Raw genomic sequence first — 13,355 nt, 5'->3', positions numbered from 1 at the left:
TCTTAGATTAGTAATTTGAGGATAGATGTTCTTGTGGTGATGACTTCCAGGTTTTGGGAATAATAAGTATTGAGTTTAATAAGTTATTTAATCGATTTTCATTAATGAGTTTTAAGTCTTCCGCATTATATTTTGTTATTTATGGTTGAAATGTTGGGGATTAGATTGGTTGGTTCGCTCACATAGTAGGATAAGTGTGGGTGCCAGTCGCGGCCCGTTTTGGGTCGTGACAAGTTACATGTTTACGATGGGGTAGGTTGAAATGATATTCTACTCCCACAGTTGTATTTAATTCATATAAAAATGTTAAGGGTGTATTTAATCGCGCGTGTAATTTAAGTGCTAAAGTAAGTTGTGCTACAAATTTTTTTTTCGAGGGGCGGGGGGAGGTTATGTGTTTTCTCGATTTAGTTAACTTGGCATAAAAAGAAAAATCCTATAGAACCGTAAATTCCAGTTCTATATGATTGTTTTATTAGTTAAATATTGCAAAAAAAAAAAAACCTTAATTTCCTTTCTTATGGAAAATTAAGGTCATTCTTGCAATTTTGCTGAAATTCAAAAAATGAATGGTTTTTATAGAAAAAAGGTTTGTTAAATCCAGTTCACTGCTTTGGAAGTTAAAATCTTCTTCTCTAATAGTTTTTTTTGGGTCAATTTTTTGAAGAATCCGATTAATGTTTTTTTAAAAAAAATTATTGACAAAAGTTATAAAGGTAAATTTCCCATAAGCACTTTCCGGACCTTGATCAATAAGAAATTTTTGTCTTATATTTTTCATCTGTTTATTAAATTGAGTATTTGAACACCGCAAAACAACTCATTATTGTACAAGAAGTTTTTGGGTGAGAACAAGGGAGACTTAGGGCAATTTTATCGTTTTCATCAAGAACCTTTGTTAAGGTAAGTAGTTTGTTCACCAATTCGGTACTTTGAATTCTAGGCCATAGAGACGGTATTGTGGCCCTATGGGAGGGTTTGGGCTCATCCAAAGGTGGGAAAACTCGGGTTTATGAGGATTCTGGTGTGTAAGACCTTTGGATTTTTATAAACACAGTTTTTCTTGATTTAATTACTGCTCTTATATAGCCATGGGACTTATTATAATGCCCAAGTACCCCCTCAACCTATGCCCGAAATCTCAGAGACACACTTATACTATACTAAGGTCCTATTACCCCCCTGAACTTATTTTATTAATAATTTTTTACCAATTTTTAGCCTACGTGGCACTATCTTGTGGGCCCAACTATGGTTGACTTTTTTTTTCAAACTAGTGCCACGTAAGCTAAAAAGGGGTAGAAAATTACTTATAAAATAAGTTCAGGGGGGTAATAGGACCTTAGTATAGTATAAGTGTGTCTCTGGGATTTTGGGCATAGGTTGAGGGGGTACTTGTGCATTTTCCCACAAATAAATGATGAGAAAGTATTGGAGTTTATGGAAAAATCATGAGGTTGACCTGATTTTGGGATTAAGTTATAATCCTGGAATCTTAGACCAATTGGGATTAATTTTGTACTTATGTTCTAATTTGGACCTAGGACAAACTAAAGCTTCACAAAAGGAGTCAACTTTCAGGGATCAAACTTCTATAATAGTTTTTTGGCGCCCAAGCAAGCTAGACTTAACCAAGTCTAAATTTAACACGTGTGTCATAACCAAGTGCCCCTTAATATTGCATCAAGTTCGATATTTTATGAGAGAGCTAAGCACATTGAGATTGACTGTCTCTTGCTTAGAGAAAATATTTTTATGCACTATTGTTACAAAATTTATAAAGTCGAGTGATCAACTTGTAGATATCTTCACCAAGACCCTTGTAGATATATTTAATTGAATAATACCTTTAAATTATTGAGATATTACATGTTTAGATCTTTGTGTACGATGTTTAGGCAGATGAGTTGCTTAGGATAATAAGACATTTGATTGTTGATGTTGGCCTTATGATTGTTGTTGGCTGTTTTTGTAGGGGTGTTAATCTGTGAGGTTTTGTTGTATCCCATTTATGTTATATGTGATTATTAACTACTTCATTAGTATAACTTGTATATGTATTGTTAGGGAGAAGGGAGGAGTATAAACTGAATGTTAGTCTATTGTCATTCTCATGCAATAAATGTGGTTATTTGGGTGTAAAAGTGTCATTGAATACATTGTGGTGGTCCATTGGCTCGGGTAATATGCATGATAAATACTAATGGCTCGCTCAATTACAATGTGCGTAGATAATATCTCTAAATAAACTCAGAAATTATATTGGTACAAATTGCTACTAGTTGGTTCGAATACCACCCTAGTACATGTGATTGTTTGAGTGTGAGTTCCATGAGTGAATCAAGTTTACCTCTTCGTAGTGTATTGTTATATATTGATTCATGAGTTGTCAATATTTATATTTAAATGATGAGATGGTTCTTGTATATACCAAAATTACATGTTCAACATTGTAAATGATATCTTAGGAGTCCTTGGTGTTTCGGGTTATATTAAAGGTGTGATAAATCACATATAGGTGATTGTTATGACTTTGGATATGTTTCAAGCGATTTTTAATTCAAAATATTGATCGGGAGTTTTCTTATTCACAAGCTTGCAGTGTATTATATTGTTAGACTGGTGGTCTAGAACATATTCGACTAGGGGGATTTTAGTCAATGTTTAACAAAAGTCTTGTAGGCAGTGGTGGGCTCAGAAATTTTACCAAATGAGTTCAACATAAAAAACAAAAAAAAACATAAATAAACGTAAAAATTAAAAACAAAAGAAAGCATGATTGATCAAAATATTCATTACAATTATATTGTGCGAGTCTTTCATTTCTTGAAACCTATTCATAATATTATCATCAGAAACCATATTAATTTTTTTTTTCTAAATAGGGTATACTACATCCTCTAATTAGTTAATATTTCATTCAATTTTGCATTTAACTCTTCATAAACTTCATTGCCGAAAAAGCTCTTTGTACTGAAACTATGTTTACTGGCAAGAGCAATGCAAATTTTACTAAGGCGAAATACAAGGGAATAATTTAAATGTTTCTTTGCGTTGACTATCTTTCAAAAAATATCATCAAGTACTTTTAGGGTAAAGAACATATCATCAACATCACGGACATCAACAATATATGTCGCTAACTAAATCTTAAGAGTAATCATCATATTTTAACCAAATCATCAGGACGTATTTCAGTCATTCTCGGATTCAAGTAAGCAACTCCAATAAGTAAATTTGTTCTCACCTTATTAAAACGATCATTGTGTTCTTGAAGTTGTCGATAAATCATCTTAAGATAAACTTTAACACGATAATGATGTGAGATAGTATAATCAGTACCATTACATCTAGATTTTTCAAAATTCACATAGAACTCATAAAAAATTAGGTCTCAAAATGTCATACTTAACAAAAAAATTTGGATACATTCTCCACAAGTGAATCTCATCCTTCATCCTTTACATTTGGCAATCATGTATTCACCACTTTAGTAAGTTAAATGACATTTGTATTATCCTGTTGTTTCCTCATCAAGCTCATTTGTAATAGCTAAAATATCTTTCATCAAGTGCAATATCAAAGCCATCTCAAATATTTGACAAACTCTAAGATATTGTGTTGCTCTGGCGCTCTCTTCAAAAAATTAATAATCAACATCAATAATTTTAAATACCCCAACAAGAGTCAACTAAAGTTGATGAACAAAACAATGGATTGCATGAGCATATCTACTTTTTTGATGAATCAAAATTTAAGGCCACTCACCCGCCCTTGCATATGGCTTGCTTCATAATAACATTTCCCATGTATATGATATACACTTAAAAATATCGAGCAAGAAAACTAACAATTACTTTTCTAAAAAAAACGTAAAGCACTAGTATTATGAACATGAACAATCCCAATAAAGCTTTCAATTATAAATCTCTATCTAACACATATCCAAAACAATTTTCATTTTCTATTTATGTGACACATCACAACATTCATCAACTAGCAATGACAAATAGTAACCATTTAGATCCATCATAACAACTTCATTGATTCAATCTTACACGCAGTGATGATACCTTTGTCAATTTTATGAGAAGTAAAATTATTATATTTAACAACTTTATTATGTTGTTATGGAAAAGTCAATGAAGAAAAAATATGGGCAAGAAACTCTTTTGAGTAACTTGAAATTACCCAACCAAGTCTAGATTTGAAAGAAATAGGAGTTATTAAGTTGTAGGAAAAACCTAGAAAAAAATAAGAGATCTAATTGTGAATTTTATTACATGAGTGTATAGAAAGGATGATAAAAAAAACCTGTACCACTTTACAGAATCGAATTTGTAGAGTAGTACTTCCGAAAATAATATTTAGTGAAAGGGTACATTCTGCCTCCGTCAGGGGAACTAGAGCGGGATTTTGGCCTCTAGAGCGGTAAGGTTTTAACACCCTGAATAATCTTTTTGATCCGTAGAACCTATTCTTTGGGTTATCATCGATAGGGAAGGGTTTTGATATAAGATTTATCGTGGAAAAAGCCCTAATTTGGGTATTATGAATGATCATGGGTTTCAACTAGGGTTCATAGTTTATTAGTATTCAGAAATTTAGTGTTTCTTTATTGTCTCCCGTATATAAATTGTTGTTAGTAGACCACAAACAAGAGGAACAAACCCTTAAAAGGAAGGATCAAATTGTCTAGGTTTTCAAGTTTATTTCAAGGTATGTGATGAGTCTTATTCTATAATTGTGTGATATACACTTGTTTTGCTTCGTTGTGATACTGTATATGTATNTATATATATATATCGATACAGTAAAATCATGATTGAATGGTGATCTTGATATGTTATTGTTATGTGTGATGGGGATCGGCTGCCTCGTACGTTCCTGCACACTAACTTGAATCGTATTGTCATGTTCCGGCATGCTAACTAGATCGATTGCCTTGTTCAAGCACATATATTTGATCTGATTGCCACATTTCGGCATACTAACAGTTTGACTTTGGGTTCCATGAAAGGACCAACTATGTGATGAATCATATGAATTGTGATGTTGATTCTTATGATAGAATTAAGTATGTTGTTATTGATGAATGTGTTATAATGTTGTAATTGATTGTTTATGTTTCACTAGTAGGATAGTGTTAGACCCGTAAACTACTTGATCTAACTACGCACAGACATGTCAAGGTCTTGGGCATTGGTCTTGACATGAATGGGGGCAAAACAGTGCAAACACAGGTTCAAGGTGCTTGCGTGTTGGCAAAGCAACTTGAACATGCAAGGCTTACGTGCGGGCTAGAGTCATCGGCAAGGCAGTGTGTTGGCTTGACAAGGCAAACCTGTGAAGACTTCACGATGGGAAAATCAAAGGCATTTCACGTGAATTGCTGAAATAAAACTAAGTGTTGGAGGGCAGCTAAAATATTCTAAGTATTGGAAGCTGGCTAAAATATTCGAAGTGTTGGAATGTAGCCTGAAATATTCTAAGTGTTAGAATATTAATATTTCGTGTGGATAAGGATGTAATTTGAATTAGATTCTATCTGTTAGAAATATAGTTGTTGGAAACACTAGTTTGAATCCTGTGATGACAATTGTCGGACAAGTGTCATATGTAACTGCCGTATGTAACTGCCATGTGGAGAAATTTTATAAAGGTGGAAATTTCGTTTAAGGCTGAGGAGTGTGATTCTGGCGTTAGAGAAATTCGTGAAAACTTTCCTTTGTATTAATTATAAGATTAATAAAGGTTCGGACGAGTTTCTGTACATTCTGTTCGCTGTTTAACTTTGCTGCTTAAGTATTTCTATACTTAGTCAAATCTGTGTAAGTAAGATAGGTTGAGTGTTGCAGACGTTTGCAAGACTGCCTAGGGTGGTGTTTGGTAAAAATAAATCGACCCTCTTTCAGATAGCCACGTGATTCTACCAGTACACTATGGTTTTGTACTAATTTTCCTTTTGCTCTTCTTTTTTGTTGAGTACATGGCATCTTCCGGCAGCTATTGACACAACTCATTTATAAGATCAGTGACCGTTCAAATTCAAGGGTGAGTTAGTTCTTCCGTGCTTCCTTGAGTTCTCTTTGTTTAAGTCCACTCTTTTCAGACTCAAACTATTTGTTAAGTTGATGTTAGTTTTGGGGTTGTACCCCATGTTCTTAGACTTGTCATTGTTAGAGTTTTGGTAAATTAACTTTCATGTTATTTTAAGTGTATTTTCTGCATTTTTTATTTTATTAGACTTGCTTCAGTAACATAAATATCTTAGTTTGGATTATGTACTTTAGTTGGATGGTAGTAATGGTTCTCCCACCTAAGTGTTAGTGTAGGTGCCAATCACTTTGGTTTGGGTCATGATATTATTATTTTTTGAAACTTTTTCCAACAGAAGATCTCTAATTTTATCACACCGCCTCTCATACCATGAAAGAATTTCAAAAAGTTACCTTTGCTTAATGATGACTCATCTTATCGATGTTCATGAAATATCAATCCATGATTCAAATGGAGTCTCACCACCTCAACAAAAGCTTTTAAACAAATTGTGTGCTCTAGTTTGGTTTGATTAGATTGCTTAACAAATGCATCTTGAATTGATTGATCTTGTCGCATTATTAGATATCATACTTCTTCATTGTGTGGTCATGAGCACTATTCGATCCACCAATGTGTACATTTAATATTTTTTTTTTGTGTCAACCACTCTTGCTATATCACTTGACATAGTCCGATTACAGGATTCTTTCACTGGTGAAGACAATAATGATCTTCGACAACTTCTACAAATTCTTTCCTTATGATGAAATTCAACCATGATCTTGTTTGATTTGTACATACATAGGGGAAAATTAAGTAATGCTTACATATCGGTGCACCACATTTGACCCATGTTTTAGCTAAACTGATAGGATATATTCATGTATTTGAAGTATAATTACTATATACTTAATCATATATTCATATTAACCACGTGAAAAGGTAAGGTGTCGGTGATTTTGTTTGTTAGGGTGCACAAGATAACTACTCATCATGTTGTTGTCAAATCATCAAATCCTATTTCAAAACATCAACCATTTCAATATATTTAACTTATTAATTATTCATAAAACAAGAGAATGTGCGAAGTTTCTCCTTATTTTATCACTCTCATATACTTTCCTCCTGATGCGGACATCCGTCAATTAGTTTCAATAAAATGGAGAAGAAGATTCTTACTTTAGAAAAAATGTCTTTATATTGTAACATTTATTACAATTATTAATGTGCTTCTCTTACTATGGTAACTTTATCAATTTAGTTATTCCTTTGGAATATCCATAATTAGTTTTTGCCTCAAATAGACGTATATAGACACTTGCAACTAGTGGTGTACAAATCAAACTTAAAATGAATTACATTAGATCGAGTCAAATAACAAAATATCTTATTTGATATTTTGTTTGCTTTGATTTGCTATTGGAATAGAAACGAAGTATACTTTGTTGATTTTGTTCAACTAAAAAAGAAGTCAACTTGAGATCAAATCAACTCGACATTATAAATATAATTTTTAAAAAATAATTTTATACATAAAAGTAGAGGGTGTCAAGTGGGCTGGTTGGGTTGAAATAGAAGATATTAAAATGGGTTGAAATATAAATCGAGTTGGGTCTTGACCTGCCCAAGTTTACTTTGGGTTCAATGTATTGGGTTGGGTTTTGACCCACCCATTTTGACCCGATTAATCTCAACAATTTTAATATAATGATATTTAACTTTTTATAATCACAATACGAATTTCAGCTCAAGATTTTTTTCTCAAAAAAAAAACAACAACAAATGGATAGATAAATCCTAAAAGATAATGACTAGATAATAATTCATAACTTTAATAATAGAAAATATCTTACTAAAGAATTTCAAAACGGTTAAAACTGGAGATGACATGGGGCTAAATTGAGAACTGTCTTAAAATGGATTATGCTTGAATGAGTTGACATTGAACTAAATTCAAATTATCTTGAGCCCAACCCTTATAATTCTAGATGGGTTGGACGGGTTACCTATGTTTGGGTTTTTTTCACCCCTCCCCCTCCAGGAGCTCCCACCACTTTTTCTCCCTTGGTGACTCGAACTCGCAACCTTCAGGTTGGAAGTGAAGGGTGCTTACCATCCGAGAAGCTCCCTCTACAAAAATGTCACACTTCGAGTCTACACCCTGGACGTGGTTGGTACCCAACGACCATTGCTGACCATAAACGAACCCTTGGCCAGACTTAGTTAACTCAGCGGAAGACTTAACTTATCTCAAGTATAAATCTGGAAACATTTTCATGAAAACACTTTAAATAATAGTCTTGGCCAAATATGACACTTAAGTCTCAAAACAATATATGTATGGTTGAATCGATCATCAGAAGAAAAATTAGGCCAAAAATTAGGATACATTCTGGGAAAATCAAACTTCCATCGAAGAGAAGCAAATGAAAGGCTTTCATAAAAATTCTCGTATAAGAATGAAGTTCTCATTCTGTACATGAAAGATCATAAATTAGTAAATGCTTCCAATTTCCAAAAAAAGAATATCAATTGTGTCGAATTTTCCATTTTTGGAATAGTTACGAAATCTCCACGAATAGGATCAAACAACATTCCATGGTATTTACATGAGGTTCCTCTTTAAGAAAGTCCCCTAGAGGTCTTAGTTGATCCACAATTTATGTTTCATCTTTCGTTTCCTTTTCGTTTGTTTCGAGAAATCTATCGATCAATTCCGGTTCTTTCTTTTTTCTCTTGATTCTTCTCCGATCGAGATGCATACATCTTGTTCATGGATTAACAAAAATGTGAAAAATCTCTATTTGCCTCTGCCATTCTATGAGTCTCTTCCTTTTTGCGTATGTCATCGCCACTCCCTTTGGCAGCATCCACTAATTCAAAACTCAATATTTTCGGGATGCCGCTAATAACCAAAGAATTTCAAGTACTTTTCCTTGTGTGGATCCTACTTCACTGGGAAATTGATGAGTCGATACACCTGCACGTCTTGCATTTAGTGTTATATCGGGAGTTAATCCACGTATTGCTTGATGTAAAATGGATAGTGGATTTGTTTCTGTCTTTCGTTGAATCTTTTTCAATCTGCAAATAAAGACATACCCAAAACTGACTGTCTTACTATCCATTTGTCTATAAAGCCTCTACTACTAATAAGACGAATGTTGGAATAAATCCCACAACATTCTATAAAGGAAATAGAAAAAACAATTAAACAGTGCTATGGGATGCAAGGAGGCTCATCACTAACTCTGAATGCCCAAGATGGATTAACAAGGTCCTGGTTACCTGCGTCTTCATCATAAGACGATGTAGTCCAACTGACATCATTACATTGGATGTACGAGTACGAGAGTTGGAATGCTAAAAAACAACTTCTAAGCTTGGAAGGAATAAGAGACTGTCCTGAGAGGCTCTAGTTGGCAGGGCGCTCCAGGCCCTGTCAGATAGAGGCTGCCCTGAGGGGCTCTAGAAGGCGCGGCTCCCCAGGACTTGTTAGACGGGATTTTTGACTTTTTTCTCCGATTTTCAATTCTTATCCTTCTAAACTCCCATGGATCTCACTCCAAACACTAAGGCTCACTAAAATCCTCAATACCCAATAGTTTAGACTCGTAAAACAACCTTGAAACACTAATCAAACAATCAAAGGCATACCACAACTCAACCAACAAGAATTCAACGGTTTTTCATCAAGAATTTCAATCATTAGGGATCATCCCTGACGAATTCCACTAGAATCTCTTGGCGTTCTTGGTGAAATCTTGTATTTTCTCCCTTCTCCTTCTTCTCTTCTCTTTTCTCCCAAACCCTAAGCGTAAAAAGTACTATTGTAATCTGAACTAGAACTTTGGTTTACCCAACTAAACTCTTAAAACAAATTAGGAATAGAATGGGCAAAAGACTACTTTACCCTACTAAAATCCGAATAGAAATTTCCTCACTCCAATAGCCCAACTTTTGAAAAACATATCTCCCTAAGATGACATTGAAAAATAGCAAACTCGGAGCCGTTGGAAAGATCTTTCCTACGGCTTTCCATCCACATAAAGAACTGCTTAGAACTCCTCCTGAGCTAGAAATTATGATCGTTTGAAAATGTAACGACCATTTTCGATCGTTTTGAGCACTAGAACTTTTTATGTCAGAAAATACTTTTTGATAGATTTAAGTGGGTGTATTGGACTATTCATAGTTATAATTATGAAATTAGTAGGGTAATTTTATTAATTTATTTAGTTGGTGGTAAAGAGAATAATAGTGAAATAAATAGTTGGTCACTTTCACCACTCTTATAATTAGTTATATAATATTTAGGAAGAAATATTCTGTAGAAAGGAAATAAGAGTTTAGCCAAGAGAAACCATATCTACAGCAGTCACGAAGCGATTGTTCCATCAGGTAAATCAAATTTAACTTGGATATGGGACATATGGGTGATGGTCGTATTATTGTTATTAATATTATTACAAAGTTAAATAGGAAGGTGATGTTAGCAATTAGATGTATTGGCTTGTATAACTTTTTCAAATGAGTATTATTATTATTATAATGGTTATTCTATTGATTGGGAAGGACAAATATATATTATATAATGGTTGTTGTTGGTTTAGAGAGGAGATTAGGTGTGGTTATTTATTAAGGGCAAATTGTTCATTCATTAGGGAACGGTTCTTGTAGTCTGGAAGGGTTATGCACGGTTTGGTGCCACTGATTTCTCAATCAGTGGCTTCAAACATTAGTATTTATATTTTATTCTTGCATTATAAATTATATTTTGATATATGAAAATAGGTAATTAAATATTAAGTGTATCAAAATATTTAAATTTCATTTAAGTTATGCTAGTTGGAGGAAATTTAGACTTATCTTTGGATTTGATTATGTTGAAATATTAAAACGATAGACGGAAATTATCGTTTAGTGAATTTAGTGGATGGGTGGCATATGAAAGTTCATATAAAATTTAATTATTATCGTCATATTCCTAAAATTTTGAAATGGGTTTTGTGTGTTAGTGTGTCACAATTATGTTGCTTTGATTATTTTATTAGATAGTTACCTGTGTTAGTTGCCAAAGAAATCATGGCAAATGGCTTAAGTCTACTATTGTTAAAAGTTAAATACATCACTAGGTATGGAGACTTAAAATTAAAGTTATTGATTCTTATATTTTTTATAGTAAAAACAAGTCATTTAGAAAGGTGAATAGAGAATATAATGATAGTCCAAGTATGTAATGGTTGATCCTTATTTTAATAGTTAAAAAAGAAGTAACAGTTGCTAGCTTACCACTATTTCCGTAGCAAGTGATACATAATTTAGCATTATTGATCTTATTATCGTGTTATAAAATTAGGTGTTAGCATATGGAGATAGATAACTAAATATCAGGTTTTTATGTATTTGATAGATTGGAAACATTTAGGGCTATTGAGGAAAGGAAAATCATTGAAGAAGTATCTTGTTTAAACTTCGTTTCTTCAGTGGAGGTAGGTTATGGATTATCTCTATTTGATAGATAAACTGCCAATAGCGATTGATATGTATTGAGTGATATCGTAAAGTCTCTTATGTGCTTGATTGTGTGGTTGTTATTCCTGATTGTGTGGTTTGTTGTTGGCCTAAAATTATGAGACTGTTGAATTTCTAATATTGAACCCTCTCTATACATGTTACGCCTTGAATAAAGAAGGCTTGATGACATAAAATAATGAGATAATTGGATCGGAGTGTCACGTTCCGACACGGTATTATTGGATCAGAGTGTCACGTTCCGACACGGTATTATGGGATCGGAGTGTAACATTCCGACAGGGTATATGGTATCGGAGTGTCACGTTCTGAGACAATAACATTTAAAGAAAGGAATCTTGAATTAACTTAATATACTCAATCTCAAAGAACCTATTTTTCAAATGAGTATGGTGTGGAGGCATGAGTCCTCATAGGTGTGCTCGATGTTGTGATTGATGGTGTACCTGCTATGGTGGTGTTGTCACTAGTTTATCTGTTTGTTGCTTGTGACGTGTTAAGTATTGTAGTTGATTTTATATAATTATTCAATATATATGGGTTTCTAGTTTGAGTTGACCGATGATACCTACTCAGTACATGTTCCTTGTACTGACCCCTGCTTCTATTTTCTTCGTTGTTCTTTTGTGGACTATAGCAAGTGCATCATCGACTTTGACTCACCCTCAGCTCTACCCCGCCTCCAGCACATCAGAGTTCAGGGTGGGCTATTAATTCTAGCCCATGCTGGATTCTCTCATTCACGTCTTGATGTCTTTGAATTTCAGTCATGGACCATCTTTTTGCTTATTTTGGTTTCTTAAACACTCTTAGAATTGGTAATTTGAAAAAAGATGTCCTTGATGTGATGACTATCAGATTTTTGGGATAATAAGTATTACACTTTAGAAACTTATTTAAATTTGTTACTTAATAAGTTTTGGAGCTTCCGCAATATTTTTTTGTTATTTGTAGTTGAACTATTGGTATATGTTGGGGTTTAGATTTGTTGGTTCGCCCATCTATTGTTGAGAAGCACTTTTGATAGTTCTATTATGATTGAATTAAAATTGTCACGACCCAAAACGAGTCGTGAGTGGTACCCACACTTAACCCCTTAGGAGGGAGAACCAACTAATTTAACCCCAACTTACAAACTACAAGCATAATGCGGAAGCTCAAAAACTTACTAAATTTCTTTTCCCAAAACCTGAAAGACATCACGACAAGGACATCTAATCTCTAATTACTAAGGGTAAGAGTATCAAAGAAACCAAAATAAATGAAATAAAGTAATTTGTGTCCGAAAACTAAGGACATCAGGTAATGACTTAGATAATCCAACCTAAGCTCGAATGAATAGCTCACGCTTGAACCTGGTATGCCGAGACCTGATAGAGCTGAGGGCGATCCAAATTCGCCGGTATACTTGTTGCACTCCATATAAGGAAACCAAAGAAAAATACAATTAGGGCTCAGTACGAGGCAACATGTACTAAGAAAGTATCATCAGTCAACCCAAAATAGTAAATAGTATACAAAGAATAATAGTATAAAATCAACTATAGTACTTAATAGGTGATAAGCAACAAACAACATGAAAAAGTGACAACTGAACCAAGTACGTAATCAATCACAATATTAAGCACACACGAGGACTCATGCCTCCACATCACGTTCGTTAGGAGATGGGTTCTTTGAGATTGAGTACATTAAATTAATTTAATATCCTTTTCCTTTAATGTTACTTTGTCGAAACGTGACACTCCTATCCAATTATACCGTGTCGGAACGTGACA

Source organism: Solanum pennellii, chromosome 11, assembly GCF_001406875.1.
Source record: "Solanum pennellii chromosome 11, SPENNV200".
Taxonomy (NCBI): Eukaryota; Viridiplantae; Streptophyta; class Magnoliopsida; order Solanales; family Solanaceae; genus Solanum; species Solanum pennellii.
Note: the sequence above shows the minus strand (reverse complement) of the source record.